The sequence below is a fragment of the Myotis nattereri genome (assembly GCF_964212035.1).
Source record: "Myotis nattereri genome assembly, chromosome: X".
In the NCBI taxonomy this organism is placed as follows: Eukaryota; Metazoa; Chordata; class Mammalia; order Chiroptera; family Vespertilionidae; genus Myotis; species Myotis nattereri.
Genome location: NC_138078.1, coordinates 124,824,805 through 124,845,359, shown reverse-complemented (window position 1 = coordinate 124,845,359; position 20,555 = coordinate 124,824,805). Strand labels below are relative to the sequence as shown.

The window sequence follows — 20,555 nt, the reverse complement described above, 5'->3', positions numbered from 1 at the left end:
GACAAAATCAGGCTTGAATCTTGGCTCTACAATTTACCAGCTGCAGGGGCTGAGCCACTGCTCCAAGCTTTAATTTTCTTATCTATAAAATAGCAACACAAATCCTTTCCTTGAAGGGTTATTGCGAAGATTCAATGAGTTGATGCATCTAAAGCACTGAGCCAAAAGCCTGCCACACGATGAGTACTCAGTAAATCATAGCCCTTATTACTCAAATATTGTAAGAATTCTAAACACACAAGCAATTATGAATTCATCTTGAGCATAGTCAGTGGCAATGATGAGATGTTCAAAACAAGCCCTGTTAAAGAAATGAGGCTTTAGAGAAAGCATGTCAAACTCGTGGCCGGCCATGAGTTTGACATGCTTGCTTTAGAAGGCTAAGGTAATTGCCCAGTTAGTCAGAAAATACTAGAGATTGACTTTAAGCCCTGTCTGAATCCAAAGGCCCTTCTTCTAGTCATAAGAACTAACCCTCCCCTGTCAACTTTTTCTGGAGGGACAATCTATTCTTCCCTCCAGCCTTAGATCACTCAGAGTCCTAGTGTAAGAAAATGCCTTGTGCCCCCTTGAAGGTCTGTCACCGAGCCCACTGCTCTAACTGAGGCTGGTTCCCAGGAAGCCAAGTTATTTGTCTAAGTTCACAGATTTGGCTGAGCAAGGAAACCTGGAGAAAGAGTGACAAATATAGTATTCCATAGCCTTGTACTTCTTGAACATAGAGTATAATTAATATTCTATACATTCAATCATTCGTAAACATGGCACTGGGGTGCAGTGATGATCAGAGCAGACATAGCTCACAGTCTAGTGCAGGGTGGGCAAACTTTTTGACTCGAGGGCCACAATGGGTTCTTAAACTGGACCAGAGGGCCGGAACAAAAGCATGGATGGAGTGTTTGTGTGAACTAATATAAATTCAAAGTAAACATCATTACATAAAAGGGTACGGTCTTCTTTTTCAACAGTTTTATTCATTTCAAACGGGCTGGATCCACTGAGCCAAACCGGTTAGGGCATACCTTCAACTTTTGAGGATGAACTCAATCTCAATGTCAGTGATATGAGCAGACATGTTAACACTGAAGTTTGTCCCACCTACTATGGTGTAGAGCACTTAAGTAGGATGTATTAAATTGCTTTGATGGGAAGTTGACACAAAATCCTACCTAAGCTTCTTGGGAAATGTTTAAATGGTGTGCTTATTATTAATTCCAGAATGTTCCTTCATGGTACCTCTTAAGTATACATTTTTCCTACACTCTTTCAGTGATATGGAAGGCATTGCTAGTTCTTTCTGATACATCCTCTGTTTACTTGTTTTCATGTACTTTTTTGCTATTTCTGCCCATATGCCTACTGAAAGTTCCATCCTGGAGCTTCCAACCTTACATTTCCTCGTAAGACTTTGAGTCTACAGTAGGATCCTGGCTTTATGAACCTTAAAGATAAGAAAACAGTCATGATGTTGATTTCTCAATGAAAGACAACAGTGCTCCCTAGTAGGTCTTTGTGGATCATTTGGAAAAAACAACAATAATTAGCTCAAACTGTGACTGTGATTCTGAATTTCTACTCTGGGTGGAGTTCGGCCATACTACTTGGTAGGTTATCTAAAAAGTGTTGTCAGAGAAAATTCTTTCAACCTTCTGGGAATTTTGCCCTTTGCTAATGAATTTAAAATGTCCTGGAGTAACTCTGCAAAGCTTACCACCTTTGGAAGGCTTTAATGGACACCTTGCCCAGAATGACTGTACTGAATCAGAGTTTTCAGCTCTGGGCCATGAAAGTTATCCCAATTTGCACTTCTTCCAGTTGTCTTAAATTCTCTGTTGTTCTTTGAGCAAGTCAAAGAATATCCTTTGTAACAGGAGGACTTCAGTAATTCAGTCCTCATTGACTGAGATCACCTGTCTCTTCCAGCTCTCTGCTAACTTTGGAGTCAGTCCAATTAGGACTAGAGTTGAGACTTCACTACTTCCTAGCTGTGTGACCCTAGACAAGTGACTTAACCCCTTTGAGCCTCCATTTATCATTGGTAAAATGAAAATAACAATAGTACCTTCTATATAGTGTTACTGTGAAGGTTAATGAGATAACACATGTAAAGTGATTTAGGGTGACTAACTATCCTGGTTTGCCTGGGAATGAGGGGTTTCATGGGACACTGGACTTCCAGTGCTAAAACCAGGGCAGTCCTGGTTGGTTAGTCACCCCATATGAGTATGAAGTAGGTCTTTTCTTTCCTTGTTTTATCACTAAATAGCCACCATCTCCAGGTTAGGGGACTCTTTCTCGACAAATATCTCATCTACAACCCCTGTCTGATCCAGGCAACCTGCTCTACGTACATGAAAGTCAGGAATTGAGAGCCTCAAATTGTAAAGTGCTATAGTTGTTTAAATTATTATTATTACTCTTATTATGTATAAATAGAGGCCTGGTGCACAAAATTCGTGCGCGGGGGGGGGGGCGGGGGGGTCCCTCAGCCTGGCCTGCATTCTCTCCAATCTGGGATCCCTCTCACAATCCAGAACCACTGGCTCCTAAGCGCTCACCTGCCTGCCTGCCTGATGCCCCTCACTGCTCCCCTGCCAGCCTGATGGCCCTAACTGCTCTCCCCTCCTGGCCTGATCCCCCTAATTGCCTATCTGCACTCCCCTCCTGGCCTAAACTCCCTAACTGCCCATCTGCTCTCCTTTTCTCTCCCTGCCTTCAGACCCTGGTGCAGGAGTGCTGAGAGCTCTCTGCCAAGGCCCCACCCCCATCCTGACTCCCCACTCCAGGCTGGGCAGCACTGTGGACCTGTGCACACCTCTCCTGGGGAGGCTGCTGCAGCCCATCCTGACAACCCCCTCTGGGCCAGGCAGCATGGCAGGCCTGCATGTGCCTCCTCCAGGGGAGGGGGGGGCTGCTGTGGCCTGTCCTGATGCCTCCTTCTAAGCTGGGTGGCACGGCAGGCCTGTGCACACCTCCACCGGGGCAGGGGGCCACCCCTGGCAGCAGCCTCATGTCCGGGTGGTGCAAGTCCCTGCCCTCGTCCCCGCCCACCAGCTCCTGTGCACTGCAGCCTGTTGAAAGGTCATAACTGGGACACTGTTAGGACCAATTAGCATATTACCTCTTTATACATATACTAGAGGCCCAGTGCACAAAAATTTGTGCACTCGGGGGGGAAAGGGGGGTCCCTCAGCCTGGCCTGTGTCCTCTCGCAGTATGGGACCCCTCGGGAGATAACGCCCTGCTGGCTTAGGCCCGCTCCCGGGTGGAGGAGGGCAGGCCCAATCCCTAGGTGCAGCCCCTGGTCGGGCTCAGAGCAGGGCCGATTGGGGAGTTGGGGCGCCGCCCCCTGTCATGCACAGAGTAGGGCGGATTGGGAGGTTGTGATGCCACCCTCAGTCACACTCAGGGTAGGGCCGATTGGGGGGTTGGGGCACCGTCCCCTGTCACACTCAAGGCAGGGTCGATGGGGAGGTTGCGGCGCCACCCCCTGTCATGCACAGAGAAGGGCCAATCAGGGGGTTGGGGCGCTGCCCCCTGTCACGCACAGAACAGGGCCCATCAGGGGGGTTGGGGCTCCTTACCCAGTCACGCACAGAGCAGGGCAGATCAGGGGGTTGAGGCGCTGCCCCCTGTCACGCTGATCCCGGTGCTGGGAGGCCTCTCGGCTGCGCTGATCCTGGTGCTGGGAGGCATATTACCCTTTTACTATATAGGATAGAGGCCTGGTGCATGGGTGGGGCTGGCTGGTTTGCCCTGAAGGGTGTCCTGGACCAGGGTGGGGGTCCCCACTGGGGTGCCTGGCCAGCCTGGGTGAGGGGCTGAGGGCTGTTTTCAGGCTCGCGGGTGACTGAAGCTCCCAACTGCTCCTTTTTTTCTTGTGTTTTTTTTTTGTTTTTTTTTTGTTTTTTTGGTTTTTTTTTTTTTTATTCTGGGCCAGCTTTAGCTCTGGCTCCAGCTTTGAGGCCTCTGCTGCTGAAAACAGGTATCTGGCTTGTTTCGGTTCTATAATCGAAACAATGTATAACTCCAGCTCTGAGATCCCAGCTCGCTGAAAGCAGGTTTCTGGGGTTTTGTTTAGCTTCTATATTTATTACAATGTTTCAAACTGCAGGCTCAGAGGCCAGCAAGGCAGGCGGGAATGTTGGAATCCTCCGTCACTGAAGCAAGCAAGCCTCATGTTCGCTTCAAGCTGCCTGGCTGCCGGCCGCCATCTTGGCTGACAGTTAATTTTCATATCGCCCTGATTAGCCAATGGGAAGGGTAGCGGATGTACGCTAATTACCATGCTTCTCTTTTATTAGATAGGACTAGAATCCTGTTGCACAAAGATTCGTGCAATAGGCCTTCCTTCCCTTGGCTGCCGACACCAATTTTCCTCCAGCACCCGGGACCCAGGCCTTTGGTCTGGCCGCAGCAAAGAAGCCAAGCCTCTTCAGTCTTCAGTCTTCAGTCTTCACTCTGGCCGGAGCCTTCAGTCTTCATTCCATGCCTGCATATACAAATTAACTGCTATCTTTGTTGGGTTAATTTGCATAGTCACTCTGATTGGCTGGTGGGCATAGCAGAGTGACACGAATTTGCATGTTTCTCTTTTATTAGTGTAGATAGATGTCTCATTCTAATAATGGTAGGTTCAATAATAGGATACACAAAGCCATTAAAAAAGATTCAACATTTATTGAGTCCTTACTCTATGAAAGATACTATGCTAAGCATCAGGGGAAGAATAATGTACTGGGGAAAACTAAATAATAAAATTATAACTTCTCTTTTGATAAACTTATTTTTAATATATTTTTATTGATTTCAGAGAGGAAGGGAGAGGGAAAGATAGAAATATCAATGATACAAATATCAATAGAGAATCATTGATTGGCTGCCTCCTGCATGCCCCCTACTGGGAATGAGCCTGAAACCCAGGCATGTGCCCTTGACCGGAATCGAACCCAGGACCTTCACTCCACAGGCTGATGCTTATCCACTGAGCCAAACCAGGTAGGGCACTTTTGATAAACTTTTAAAATTAGTTTGCCTTTTTTATTTTTTCCAGCTAGATTGAAGTATAATTGACAAAAATATATTTAAAGTGTACAACATGATGATTTGACTTATGAATACATTGTAAAATCATTACCACAATCAAGTTCATTAATGTAACCATCACCTCACATAGTTACCATTTTTATATGTGTGTGTGGCAAGAACACTTAAGATCTCATCAATTTCAAGTATAAAATATGGTAATATTAACTATAGTCATTAAGCTGTATATTGTATCCTCAGAACTTTATTCATCTTATAATTAACCAACCCCTCCACATTTCTCCCACATCCATACCCCTGGCAACCACCATTATACTCTATGGTTCTATGAGTTCAGCTTTTTTTAGATTCCACATATAAGTGAGATCATAGAGTATTTGTCTTACTTTGTCTGGGCTTATTTCCCTTAGCATAATGTTTACCAAGTTCATTTATGCTGTTGCAAAGGGCACGGTTTTCTTTTTTTATGGCTGAATAATATTTCATTGCATGTGTGTGCATGTATCATATCTTCTTTATCTATTTATCAATTAGAGAACTGGTGCATAAAATTCATGTGCTCAGGGGGGTCCCTCAGCCTGGCCTGCACCCTCTTTGGCATTGTTCTGTGCACAGAGGAGGCAGCGCTGAGAGACTGAGGCAGTCCGGGAGCCCTCGAGGGATGTCTGACTGCCAGCTTAGGCCCACTCCCTGCCACTGACGCTGCGCTTGCCAGCCGTGAGCCTGGCTTCTGGCTGAGCGGTGTGCCCCTGGTGGGAACACACTGACCATCAGGGGGCAGCTCCTGCTGGGTGGGGGTCTGAGGCATTATGTATACTCTGTCTTAAAATTCTGCTGCTGAATATTCTGGTTTAAGAAGTATCCAGCAACCTTGTCCTGTCAGGCTTGGAGACTGAAGCCTCAGGCTCTCTTGCTCAGAGTAAAATGGCCCCTTTTTTTTCCTTTCTTTCAACATTTCTCTTTTCTTTCTCATCACATACACAACCTTCACAAATTTCACACTTTCAAATCAGCCTTCAAACCTTCTTTCTGTGTCCTTCAAAAATCCATAACCATGCCCCAGACCTTCCATTAAGTATTTCTACTCTAATATTCTTTCTTTCTGTCATACCGTCAGCAACTTGTATAGCCCTTTTCTTTTTTAAAAAAATTATTGTCTAAAGTTATACATATGTCTCCTTTTCCCATGCTTTTTTTTTCTTATCTGGTGGCCCAGGGTTATTTTTAAAGCCCTCTTAGCCTTGGTATCCCCAGTATGTGTTTTGGAAAGTGCGACCTATGCAGTTATTTTTCTGCATGAAGGAGCTAGTTGAGGTCGTAGATGGGTACCAGTTGGCTCCTGTGATATAAATTCTTCCTTGCCACTCACAGTAAGTGGCAATATCTTGGTAACAGGCAGGATTATAGTCAGTGATATTCTGGGTCTGGCCCTCCTTAAAACATGAGCATTCTCTTCTGGGTTTGTCGTTGGGACCCCACCTCCGACGGCCAGCTAAGATACCAGGCAAGAAGGGGAGGGCAATTAGTGACAGTAAAAGAACCAGTCTCATCTTGGTTAGGGACAGCAATAAATTCCTTTGCTGTGTACGAGGTAGTAATTTGTAGTGTTTCTGTGTCCCAGCAGGGACAGAAAAGTTCTCCTCCTGGTACTAGTCTACAGTTCTGGCAACACTCATAAAAAGACAAAATAAGAATTATTAGAAAGATAAAACAATGATTATCCAGAAATACCACAGTATATCACTTTTAGGGGGGAGATAAGAAAGAAATATGAGTGTAAGGCAGAATTCAGCTGGATGTTATCTGAATTCCTTGGAACAAGTTGGTCAGCCAAGTCTGCCATTTTCTTGAGGGTGGTCTGCAGGGTGTGTTTCTGGTCGGAGGTCACCTTCCATTCAGGCTAGGTGTCACTCGGCTGGTGGACTGCTTTCACCTGGGAGTTGGGGATCCAGGTGTTCAATCCTGCAACCTTGAGAGCTGTGAGAGTGGTTAGTATGACTGGATAGGGTGCCTTCCAAGTTGGCTTAAGGGTCTCCTTTTTCCAATCCTTTACCCAAACCTGGTCTCCAGGTTTATGAGGGTGCATAGCCGTTCCTAAAGAGATGGGCAATTGGTCAGTAATCCATCTGTGGACTTCAAAGGTAGTTTTCCCAAGTCCTTGTAATTGCTTCTGAATTTCTAAGTTTCCTACTTCCCCCAAATCTCCCTTTGGCTGAATTAAGGGAGGGGGTCTGCCATATAGAATTTCAAAGGGAGAGAAACCTACCCTGGACTTCGGGGCACATTGTACCTACAGGAGTACAAGAGGCAAGGTACCTGTCCAGGGTAAGGTTGTCTCTTGACATAGCTTAGCCATAGCCTGCTTGAGAGTCCGGTTCATGCACTCTACTTTCCCTGAGCTCTGGGGTCTGTAAGCTGTATATAACTTCTATTTAATTCCTAAGACCTTAGCTACTTGTTTACCACTTTGGCTACAAAGGCTGGGCCATTATCTGATCCTATGGTTAGAGGCATTCCATACCACGGAATTATGTCCTTCAGCAATGCCTTAGTGACTTCTCTTGCCTTATCTGTGCGAGTAGGTTATGCCTCAACCCGGGCTGAAAAAGTACAGATAAAGACTGAAAGTTATTTATTCCCTCTGCTATGACCTATTTCTGTAAGATCTACCTCTAGGTCCTCAAAGGGAGTGTGCCCACAGTGCTGAACTCCCATCAGTCCTACAGGACCCTGTTTGGCATTGTTCTGTGCACAGAGGAGGCAGCGCTGAGAGACTGAGGCACACAAGGAGGGAAGACAGGCAATTAGGTAGTAGCTGCCTGACAAAGCCTCTAGGGCAGTCTTCCCTAAATGACTAAGTTCATGCTGCTGGAGGACTACCTTATGGGCTAACTGTCCTAGGACATAGACCCTATGATCTGGGAGTACCCATCAGCCTTCCTTCGTCCTCTTACCCCCTTCTTGCTGGGCCCATTCCTCTTCCTGAAAAGTGTATTTCGGAGGTTCAGGTAATTCAGGGGCCAACATGACCTGCGACAGTGGTACTTGTTCTTTAGCAGCCAACTTGACTGCTACATCTTCACAACTGTTTCCTTCTGACACTGAGTCTTTCCCTTTTTGGTGACAAAATCCTGCTGCTCCCAAGAATTTCCAAATCTGCCGCCAGGTGCTGGGGACTGGAATAGCACATACTGCCTGCTTCCTTTCAGTCCCTAGTCTTCGTTTACCTCAGGTGATTCAGAAATCTAGGTACTTGACCTCTCTCTGACAGATTTGAGTCTTTTCCTTGGACATTTGGTAACCTGTTTCAGTTAAGAGTCTCAGAAGGGCTTGCATTCCTTCCCAGCACTGAGCTTGCGTGGAGCCAGTCAGTAGGAGGTTGTCTACATATTGGAGTAGAATGCACCCCAAGTCCTGTCCTGGGAATTTGGACAGATCAGATGCTAGCGCTCTGCTAAAAAGAGTTGGGGAGTTTTTGAACCCTTGTGGCAGTCTGGTACAGGTGAACTGCTCCTTGGCCCCCGTAGTTGGGTTTTCCACTCAAAGGCAAACAGGGGCTGACTGGAGGGTGCCAACTGAAGGCAGAAAAAAAGGCATCTTTCAGATCTAGACATGTAAACCATTCCACCTTTAATGGAATGAGTCCCAGAAGAGTGTAGGGGTTCGGCAGTGCCAATGCAGGGTTATAACAGCCTCATTAACAGCCCACAGGTCCTGTACTGGGTGGTAATGATTAGTCCCAGGCTTTCTGACGGGCAAGAGGGGGTGTTCCACGGAGACCGACACTGTTTAAGAAGTCCCCACTGAAGCAGCTGGTCTAAGTGGACCTGGATTCTTAGGCGTGCATCCCTTGGAATCTGATATTGGCAGATTTTGATAGGCTGTGCCCCAGGCTTCAAGTCAATTAGTACTGGGGCATGGTCCTTGGCCAGGCCAGGAGGATTTCCTTCTGCCCAGACCAGTGGGAATTCTTCCTCTAATTCAGGCTCTAATTGTGAGTCCTTTGACTGGGAGGTATAAAGTTTCCATTCCTCCTCCCTGGGCACTGCTAAGGACAGGATCATTGGCGAGGTCTCCTCACCTAGGCACAACTGTGCTGAGCCATCTGGGGCAAAGGTGATCTCTGCCCTCATCTTGGCTAAAAGGTCTCCACACATTAGAGGCACTGGACAATCTGGCAAGTACAGGAATTCATGAATAACTTGGTGGCCACCAATGAGGGTGGCAGAATGATCTACAGGTCTGGTTCCTGGTAGCTCCAATAATGGTGGCCTCCTTTCCTGAGAGAGGAGCTTCCTTCTGAGTAACTACTGAGTGCTCAGTCCCTGTATCAAACATAAAGTTCAGTCTGGCCCCCAATTTTAATTCTGACCATGGGCTGCGGGGGCCCAGTTGGAAAGAGCCGAGTCTGTCCTAGTCAGAGTTGACTGCCGCCAGCCCAATGAGATCTGCGGCTGGGTGGGTTGGATGACCCTGACTTCGCTTTATGGTGATTTGGACATTCATTTTTCCAGTGTCCAGATTCCTTACAATAGGCGCACTGATCCTGCTTAAAGTTTGTCCTCCTTTCCCCTGGCCTGGGTCCTTGTTTCCCTTTATCTGTCTGGGAGCTTGATTCCTTAATCACTGCTGCTATCAAGGTTGCTTTCTTTTTCAGTCTCTCCTCTGCTTACTCCTTAGCCACCCTGTCTCAGTTGATGAAAACCTTGCTTGCTATTTCTAGCAGCTTGGTTGCGTGTCCCCCCCCCCACCCCGACCCCCACCCCCGCAAATCCTTCAAGCTTCTGTAGCTTTCTCCTATGTCAGGCTGAGCCTGACCTACAAAGGCTGCATTGACCATAGTTTGATTTTCTGGGGCTTCAGGATTAAAAGGAGTGCAGATCCTATATCCCTCACAGAGTCTCTCATAGAAGGCTGCTGGACTTTCATCAGGTTTCTAGAAGACCTCAGAAGTCTTAGCCATATTGGTGAGCTTCTTGGCCCCGGCCCTGAGCCCTTGGAGGAAAGCCAGTAGGTATCTCTCTAGCCTGGCCCTTCCGTCTTCTGAGTTATTGTCCCATCTAGTTTCCTCATCTTGGAGGGCCTCCCTGGCCCATCTGTCTGTGTCTAATATCCCTGCCAGGGCCTGAGTCTGGAGCCATTTCTGAGCTTCCGTTATTATTCCCATGCACTCCTCAGTGTTAAAAAGCATGAGAAGGAGTTGCTTGCAGTCAACCCAGGTGGGCTTATGGGTCTGGAAATTGACTCTAGGAGGTCTACCATGGCCTGAGGTTTTTCAGAATAGGAGTGTGATGTTTCCAATTCAGGAGATTAGTGGTGGTAAAAGGCTGATAGTAAAAGGCCAATCCCCCCTCTTATAGGGTCCCATCTTCTCCAAGCACTTGGGGACCCCAAGTCTCCCAGAGAGGCATCTGGAAAGCTGGGGGTGGCCTGGGTCTCCGATCAGCTGAACGCAAGTGCCATCCAACTGGCTCTGGAGAGTCCGGTTGCAGAGAGACGGAAGGAGGTGGTGTATCTAAGCTTCCTTAATGGGGCAAAGGAACACTGGGTGCCACTTGAGGCACATATGGAGGTGGTAAAACTGGTGGGTTTTCTCAGGGGGTTCCTGAAGAATAGGAGGCTTATTCTCCTTCTGAGGGGCCTGCTTCTCTTCTCCTGCCTGTCTCTTTTCTCCTGCCTGCCTCTTTTCTCCTGCCATTAAAACTTTACTCTGTCCCTTCTTACACACATATAGCCGGATCCAAGGTGGCTTGAGCTGAGCTATTTCCAGCTACTGATTGATGTAGGGGAGCTGGTCGGGATGACTTGGGTCTCCTGTTATAACTCTGTAAACATTCCTGATTGGGGGACATCCAATGTGCCCTCTGCTGGCCATCCTACCCCAAAAGATGGCCAGTCTATTTCACACATCTTTCTTAACTTCCAGGGAACTAACTTCACCCCATAGTCCCCAGTAAAACCTTTCTTAAAATTCTTTAACATGCATTCTAAAACAGTAGGTTTGGAGGAACTACTTTCCATATTTCCGGTTACACTGTGTAATCCCTTCCAGTTAACAAGACACAGGACAAACACAAGGTAGCTTTCGCTTCACACAGGCTCTTACATTCAAATTCACACACCAGTCAGTCTAAGTTTTGACTTCCACCCATGGAAAGTCCCTGAACTGAGGCAAATATTTTGCCTAAGTGGTGATCAGCCACTTTTTCTGTCCCAAAAGACAGGCCTGAACTCGAACTGGTTCCCCTGGGGGAAAACTCACTGGTCAGATGTCTGGTTCCAGTAAGGGCTTTTCTGTCCTCCTTGGAGTCCACTGGGGTGCAAGCGGGGGTCTGGTCATCTGGGCCCAGTGAATACTGGAATCCAGCAAATCACTGGAGGTGCACCTTTCCTGTCTTCAGGAGGACCCGGGTGAATGGAACTGGCTGTCGACCTTTACCAGCAGTGCCCTAAGTGGGCAGCACAACTGATATTTTCCCAGCCAATGCACCAAATTAATGTTGTAAATAAGCTGCCAGGCAACACGGGAGAATTAATCAGCCAGGCACTCAGAGGGTATTCAGAAAAGTAGACTTTATTGCAGATTGCACTAGCGCCGTGACTCAGGGGAGTCAGTCTCCAAATCCTGAGTGATGAATATGGACGAAGCTTTTCCTTTATACCCTTTAGTTACTTTGTCCCCCAAATATGGATCAGGCTTCCAGACCCTTTGCGGGCTTTGCAGCCCCCCATGAGTTGGGATGGGGGAAGTGAGACCACACCCAGAGGCCTGCCAGCACTGGTGCCAGCCCCTCCGGGGATTGTATATGGTTCATGGTTCATGGCCTCTGTACAATGGGACTATTCCAGGAAACAGGTTCTGCAAGGCAGGACAGGCATCACAGATAATGGAGCTTGATAAGAATGGAGTTTATCGGCAAGCAAGAGTGTGCGTCAGAAGGCAGAAGGCAGGTTACTGGCACAGATTCAGGTAGCTATCTCTCCAAATGTCTTATTTTCCCCTTCAATAAGAAAGTGAAACAGCCTTATTGCTAATATGGAGGGTAAAATGGTATCAAACAGCATCACCTGCTACAGAGAAATAGTTTGTGAAAGGAAGAGTCCATCGAAATGCAAATTTCATTGTTCTCTTACTTTAAGAAATTGCCACAGCCACCACAACTTCAACAATCACCACCCTGATCAATCAGCAGCCATCAATATTGAGGCAAGACCCTCCACCATCAAAAATATTATAACTTGCTAAAGGCTCAGATGATGGTTAACATTTTTTAGCAATAAACTATTCTAAATTAAGGTATGTAAATGCTATTGCACACTTAATAGACTACACTATAGAGTAAACATAACATATGCATTGGGAAACCAAAAAATTGTCACTCTATTACGATATTCACTTTTTTGTGGTAATCTGGAACCAGACCCACAATATCTCCGCGGTATGCCTGTATATGGTTTGCAAATATTTTCTCACATGCCACTGGTTGCCTTTTCATTTTATTGATTGTTTCCTTTTCTATGTGGAAGCTTTTTAGTTTGATATAGTCCCACTTGTCTAATTTTGCTTTTGTTGACTACTTTCTTGGTGTCATATCCAAAAAATCATCACCAAGATCAAAGTCAAGGAGCTTTCCCCCCATGTTTTCTGAAAAATAAAAATGTAAATGAAATTTAGCACACATATAGAAAATGGCACATATCTAAAGTGGCCACTCAATGAATTGTCAGAAAGGGAAAACACATGAGTAATCAGCACCCAGACCATTACTAGTACTCCCAAGGTACCCGTCCTCCGTGCCCCCTTTCAGCCACTTACTCTCCTCCTCAGGAAATCTTGACTTTTGTTTTTATCTGTATTATGGTCTTTCCTATACTCTTTTTTAGTTTACCTTGTGTGTTTTTTTCAAGATTTTTTAGTCAAAAAATTAATTCTTGTATTTTTTTTAATATAGGCTTTAAGGGTTATGAATTTTCCTCTGAGTATTTAAATGTATCCCATAGATTCTGATATGGAGTGTTTTCATTACCATTATTTTTTCAGAAAATGTATAATTTCTGATTCTTCCCCCTATTAACCGACTTGTTTAATATAGGTGTGTGGTTTTTTGTTCTGTTTTTATTTCCAGATGGTAGGTGTTATTTGTTTGTTTGTTTCATTTTAAAATTCAAGCTTTATTCCATTTAGAACCCTGACATTTTATAACATAGATTTGTTCTGCCTATTTTTTTAACTTTATATAAATGGAATCCTGCAGTTCCCCTTTTGGAACTGCAAACCATTTCTCTTTTCAATAATAATTTAAAAAGACAATATACTCTTAAAATACCAAGCTCTTCTGACCTAGAATTGAAAATGCTTCTACCATAATTTCAATAATCCTAGTAGCTATTGAGGTTAAGCCTGTTAGAGTGCAAATATCACTATTTCTATTAGATTGGGGGGATACAAAACCCCAGCCAAAAGCTTGGGAAATTTTGAAAATGTGTTCCAATTGTCTTCCCAAAAGTACCCTTTCTGTCATTAGCAAGCTGGAAGGCAAACTAATAGAAAGTAAGAATGTAATGCTATTTTTTTCCAGATGTTATTTCAATGTATTTCACTTTCCAACTTCACAAAGGACATATTCAGAGTATTTCAAATTAAATACTCTTTCATAGCCTTCATAACAAGCAAATCATGACCAGAAAACTAGGTTTTTGTACCATCTAGTGGTGTATCCAAATATAGCTGACATGTAAATATTTTTTAAGTTAATGGTTCTTTAAGAGGCTCTTTAAGGGCTCAGGTCATTGTTGATTGTTCTATATGTAGATTATAGGTGCAAGGAAATATTAAACTTCACTCAACTATTATTATGAGCTCCATGCCTTGATTCCACATTTTGTCATGAATACAATAGATTCATGTCTGCAATCTGAAGATTCTAGGTCTGCATTGACAAGTGTAAGGGCAAACAACAAACTTACACTGTTGAAGCAAAGAACATAATATGTCCATCACCTCTCTCCCACTTTCTTTTTTTTAATTTCTTGGACTTTGTTTAAAAGTTCCCAGAACTTTCCAAGAGTTGTTTTATTTATTTCAAATGTGGAAAAAGCACATACTTTGAATTTACCATCTTAACCATTTTAAGTGTATAGTTCAGTAATATTGATTATATTCACATTGTTGTACAGCAGATTTCTAGAGGAAGTGAGGAAAGGGCAGTGGGGGTGTTGCTTCTTTCTTTTTCTTTTTTATTAGTACAGAGGTCTTTTATTTTTTTAATGCCATGAATTCATAGGGAGTGGGTTCCAGTAGCTCAGGCTTCTTTCCATTGGTTCTCATAGTGTGCTGCTCTGGGTGGAGCAGGCTAACTCTTCAATTGCACCCAGGTACCTTTCTCTTTGGCTTCCTTCTTTTTCTAATCATTTTTCTCCACACGTTTCAGGAAGCTATTTCAGCTCTTAGAATGCTTAATATGCTCAATACGTACATTAATTCTCTTGGCAAGAATCTTGCCCTTAACTTGCTTGTTCACAATGCCCACTGCATGCTGGATGACATTGTAGACTCTTCCAGTTTTGCCATGGTAACATTTGTGGGGCATTCCTTTTTGAACAGTGCCCATTCCCTTGATGTCCACAATATCACCTTTCTTGTATATTTGCATTTATGTGGCCAAAGGAACAAGTCCATGTTTTCTGAAAGACCTAGAGAACACGTAGTGGGTGCCTCTCCTCTTTCCCTTTGTGTTAGTTATTTTGGCGAATTACTGGAAAATGGTGGTTCCAGCGAAAGAAAAGTGGGAGATAGTGTTTCTTATCCTCAGAGACTCCCATTCAGTAAGCCTAGGGCAGAACTGAGGAGTATCCATTTTCACCAAGCTCCCCAGCTGATAATGATGCATCCAGGGGGCCTTTTGGGAATCATTGATATAGGTACATCACATAGGCTGCAGAAGTAGCCATCTTCTGTTTATGTAGACAGCCAATTGCTGGCCTGGTAAGTGATTTAAGATGTGGCTGGGATGACCTGGGGCTCCAATCTGGCACCAATCTGGCACCAACCTTAACTATACGTCCGTGTGACATTGTCAATTAACCTCACTAATATGACTCCCCAACCTATCTTTTCAGCTTGATTATCTTTTTTTTCCAGCTTGATTTTCAACTGCTTGTTGACCTGAATGCTCCACTCCAGCGGGACTAGTCTAATTACCATCTATTCCATGAGTCTTGAGATTTCCTTTTGTGTCTGCCCTTAAAATACTGCTATATGTTTGTCAGCTGGGTCCTCCAGGAAGCAAGCACTGAGAGTTAGGGGTATGAGAGGTATGGAAGCTTGGTGGGTAACACCTATGAAAGATAAAATGGGGAGGAAGCAGAATTGAGCAGGGGGGAAAAACTCAAACCATGATGCAAATCTGACAAAGTCTCAATTCAACATGAAATCTGGATCAAATATTGCCCATTAGAGGAGTACCATGTTGGGCAGAAATGGCTAGGCCTTAGTACACTTATAATGCTGAGTCACTGGCTGGAGCCTCTCCACATAGAGCATGGCCTAAGCAGATCCTAAGGTATTACTAATAGATGAAGGCACTTGACTAACTGCACTCCTTGCAGCTGATTGGCAGATCCTTGGCTGCCAGTTTGTCCTTCTATTCTTCAGTTGTCCAGACCCTGTCCTCTTCATTTAGCCCCAGTATGGCAACTGCTGATAGGTCTTGTCATGACTATTAGATTTAATTCAAAATATAGGCTATTAGAGCTGGTAATGATGTTAGGGATCATCTCATATTACAGATAAAGTGTGTGTGTGTGTGTGTGTGTGTGTGTGTGTGTGTGTGTTTCAAGATGACACAGCTAGCTAGTCAGAGCCAGGACTGGAACTCAGGTGTCCTAACTTTCAGTTCAGATTTGCAGTAGCATTAAGAAAACACTGCTCGAAGAGAAGGCCCAAGGCCCCGCAGCGGCTTGCATTGCTTCACAGCTGAGCCTCTTAGTAGTTCCTGCTGTGTGGCCTCAGGCAGGGGCTGAATTAGCACCTCCTTAGATCCAGGAGCCACTGTACCCAGTGGTCAGAGGGGGACCATTCTCCCACTTCAGACACAGCTGCTTCCCACAGCCAATTGGCCTGGAGGTCAATTCCTCCCAGTGATCCTACAACAAGCGAGGCACCAAGAGTGCACCAAGAGTGTCCACCCCAGGTAACTGGGGAGGCTGAGCCACTGGGCCCTACAGGACACCTGGCGCGCAGGCCACTCTATCAACACAGGGAAGCAGCCAAAATGCGGAGACAAAGAAACAGGTCACAATTGGCAGAAACGGAGGAGGCCAGACGACTGGATATAGAGTTCAAGGCCACGTTTATAAGGTTTGTCAAGAATTTTATGGAAACCGCCGATAAATTTAATGAATCCCTCAAGGAGTATGGTGAGACCATGGAGGTCATGAAAAAGGACCAATTAGAAATTATGCATACACTGACTGAAATAAAGAATACTTTACAGAGCTCCAACAGCAGACAAGAGGATCCCAAGAATCAAGTCAAAGATTTGAAATGCAAAGAAACAAAAAATACCCAACCGAAAAAGAAAAAAGAAAAGAGATTCAAAAAATATGAAGATAGTGTAAGGAACCTCTGGGACAACTTCAAGCGTACCAACATCAGAATTATAGGGGTACCAGAAGGAGAGAGAGGGCAAGATATTGAAAACCTTTTTGAAGAAATAATGACAGAAAACTTCCCCCACCTGGTGAAAGAAATGGACTTACAAGTCCAGGAAGCGCAGAGAACCCCAAACAAAAGGAATCCAAAGAGGACCACACCAAGACACATCATCATTAAAATGCCAAGAGCAAAAGATAAAGAGAGAATCTTAAAAGCAGCAAGAGAAAGACAGTCAGTTACCTACAAGGGAGTACCCATCCGACTGTCAGCTGATTTCTCAACAGAAACCATGCAGGCCAGAAGAGAGTGGCAAGAAATATTCAAAGAGATGAATAGCAAGAACCTGCAACCAAGATTACTTTATCCAGCAAAGCTATCATTCAGAATGGAAGGTCAGATAAAGAGCTTCACGGATAAGAAAAAGCTAAAGGAGTTCATCACCACCAAACCAGCATTATATGAAATGCTGAAAGGTATTCTTTAAGAAGAGGAAGAAGAAAAAGGAACTCTTACCATTTGCCACAGCATGGATGGAACTGGAGAGCGGATAAATACCACAAGATCTCACTTATTTGTGGAATATAATGAACAACATAAACTGATGAACAAGGACTGATCCAGAGACGGAGAGGCATTGATTGGACTGTCGGGCCTTGGAGGGAAGGTAGGGGAGGGTGGGGGCAAGGGGGAAAGATCAACCAAAGGACTTATATGCAAGCATATAGGCCTAACCAATGGACACGGACAACAGGGAGGTGAGGGGTTGAGCGGGGAGAGGGGGGGGTAGAGGGTACACATATGTAATATCTTAATCAATAAAAAATATTAAAAAAAAAAAAAACCTTGTGCTGGGAAAGTCTGGGTGGTGGCAAACAACAGCACTGGCTAGTCACCCTGGCAGTAAACTGCACCAATCAGCTGCTGCCAGTGAGCACTTAAATCCTAATAAACCCATGTCTTCCACAAAAAAAAAAAAAAAAAAAGAAAACACTGCTCATTTTGAAAAATAAGTGGAGGGTCAGTTTTCACCTAAAAAGTAACTGTAACTACTCCAAATAGTCTCTACTTGACTCCAAGCATGCAGAATCATTAAAATGAAGAAAAAAAATAACAAAACTTATCGTTGAGAGGATCTTTGAGGCTTAATTTGTCTTAATTTGCGAAGAAATGGTGATAAAACTGCAATCCTTATGAAAATGCTATATTGCCCAGTTCATTTCTATAATCACCACTAGTCTATAAAAATTCAACAGCATGCTATTTTAAAATCTTACACATTAAAGGAATTTAAATAGACCATTGCATTATTGCTTCACATTTTGAAAATACAAATGTTTGGCAAAAATTTTCAATTCTGTCAAGCCAGGGAAACAATGATGAAAAGGGCAGAGGTTCTTGTTTATATGGCAGAAAGATAAATATTATATTCTAGTTAGCATTTTTTGTGGAGGAATGATTTTATTTTCAGTGATACTAATTTTTAGAATGGAAATGCTTAAACACAGGTCTCAACTGGATCTGCAAACATTTTATTTGGAATGCTAAAGACAGTCTGCTACCAGAAAAGGAAAATTGTCACCTTTTTTTTTTCTCTTTTTCAGGACAGGAATTCTTCAAGCATGTGAATCAGACCATATAAAGCAATCTTCATTCTTCCAGACTGTAAAGTTCAGAAATGGTGGGCCTGGGGGGTTAGGAGGTGGTGGTAAGGAGTGTGGGGGAGGGGTCCTGCAGATGGTGACTCAGTCTATCAATCCACTTGTCAGTTTCTCAAAACTGTACAGAAAGATGTAAATGAGGTTTATGTGCTCTAACCCGATTGGGCCCCAACCTTCCTGTTTCAAACCTTGATCATTTTCAATTTTAAAACCTTGATCAATCTGTAAATTCCACATCCCCCTTCAACTGGACTCTCACAGGATTATCAACTAGGTATGTGGATGAAGCCATGCAAGCACACAGGGGCCAGCCTTTGTGTGAAAGGTGGCACACATCTTGTATGCACTTTTCATTGAAGAGTAAAATGCCCAAGTGGCTCAAAGAAATGCTTTTCAGGTTAGCTTTTTGGAAGTGAGTTGGGAAAGGGAAATAAAGGATGGATATAAAGCCAGAAATCTAAATCTTGGATTTTATTTTTTATTTTTTAAATACATTTTTATTGATTTCAGAAAGGGAGAGGGAGATATAGAAACATCAATGGTGAGAAAGAATCATTGATCGGCTGCCTCCTGCATGCTTCCCACTGGGGATAGAGCCCACAACCTGGGCATGTCCCTTGTGACAGGAATCAAACCTGAGACACTTCAGTCTGCCAGGCGGATGCTCTATCCACTGAGGCAAGCCGGCCAGGGCTAAATCTTGGATTTTAAGTTGGAGTTGATCTGGGCAGGGACTTACCTATATATGTCAAGGATCTCTCAGAGACCAAAGACCTTTTCTTTCCTGCTTATTAAAGTGGAAAAATTGATTACTGCTTTCAGCTTTATGCAAGAGTTTCCAGACTGAGTGATCTGTAGGAAAGTGTTATCAGACTACCTGGGCTACATAAGGTGACAGTCTTTATGGAATCACTTCTTTTCCCTAAATAGCATATTAAGAGTTCAATACTGATGGTACATGCTGTCTTCTAATACAGATGAGTCTTTCTAGAGTGAGGCAAGATAAGCACACATCTATATAAATTATGTGTAACAAGTGCTAGAATCAGCCTCCACCCTGAATTTTCCCAACCAGAGCATGAATTTTTAAAATATATGTTTTTTTAAATTTATTTCACAGAGAAAGGGAGAGAGAGAGAGAGAGAGAGAGAGAGAGAGAGAGAGAGAGAGAAACATCAATGATGAGAATCATTGATTGGTTGTCTCATGCACGCCCCCTATGGGGATTGAGCCTGCAGCCCAGGCATGTGCCCTGACCAGGAATAGAACCCTGACCTCCTGGTTCATAGGTCCATGCTAAACCACTGAGACATGCCAGCTGGGCTTGAAGGTAAATAACTTTTGAGAGAAAATGTACTGGGTAATTTTTTATTTTTTAAACTAATCTAGGAAACATGTAACACACTGGAAAAACTGTTCTTACTGTATTACTACCCAAGTCAATGATTCATGCACACAAGAACTGTGGTCAATAAATATATAGCAGATGGAAGAAAAAATATCTTAGAGTCATTCTGATGTTGATAAGTATTATGTTAGACGCAGTGGTTCTCAACCTTGACTGCACATTAGAATCACCTGGGAATCTTTTTAAAATCCTGATTTCTGGGCCTTATCCTCTGGAAATTCTGTTTCTTTGTTACTAATGTTGTGGCCTCAACCCATAACAAAGAAACAGAATTTTCGGAGGATGAGGCCCAGAAATCAGGATTTTAAAAAGATTCCCAGGTGATTCTAATGTGCAGCTAAGGTTGAGAACCACTGTGTTAGAGAGAAAAGAGCTCTGAGGTCAGACATGTCTTCAGCACTGGCACTACTCCTGGCTATGAGATCTTGGCAGGCCATTTATCAACTCTGACTCTCAGTATCCACATGTACTATGTGAAGATAACAATGCCAATCCCAGGGTTATTGGAAACTTTGCATAAGATCATGGATGTGAAAGAATTTAGAATTAAGTGTAATCCAGCCCAGCTGGTGTTGCTCAGTGGTTGAGCATTGACCTATGAACCAAGAGGTCATGGTTTGATTCCTGGTCAGGGCACATACCCGGGTTTTGGGCTCAAGCCCCAGTACAGGCCAAGCAGGAGGCAGCCAATCAATGATTTTCTCTAATCATTGATATTTGTTTTTTAAGATTTTTACATATTGAACTTTTTAATAAAGTGGGGCACATCTTTATGTTTTGTAAATGT

The 20,555-nt window shown here is 44.0% G+C and overlaps 1 pseudogene across 1 annotated transcript; it reads right to left on the bottom strand.

The window, feature by feature from the left end:
- Nucleotides 1–14,302: 14,302 nt before the first annotated feature.
- LOC308511817 (large ribosomal subunit protein eL21-like) lies at nucleotides 14,303–14,798 on the bottom strand (annotated as a pseudogene). Its single transcript has one exon. The product of its transcript is annotated as a large ribosomal subunit protein eL21-like (transcript).
- Nucleotides 14,799–20,555: the final 5,757 nt, after the last annotated feature.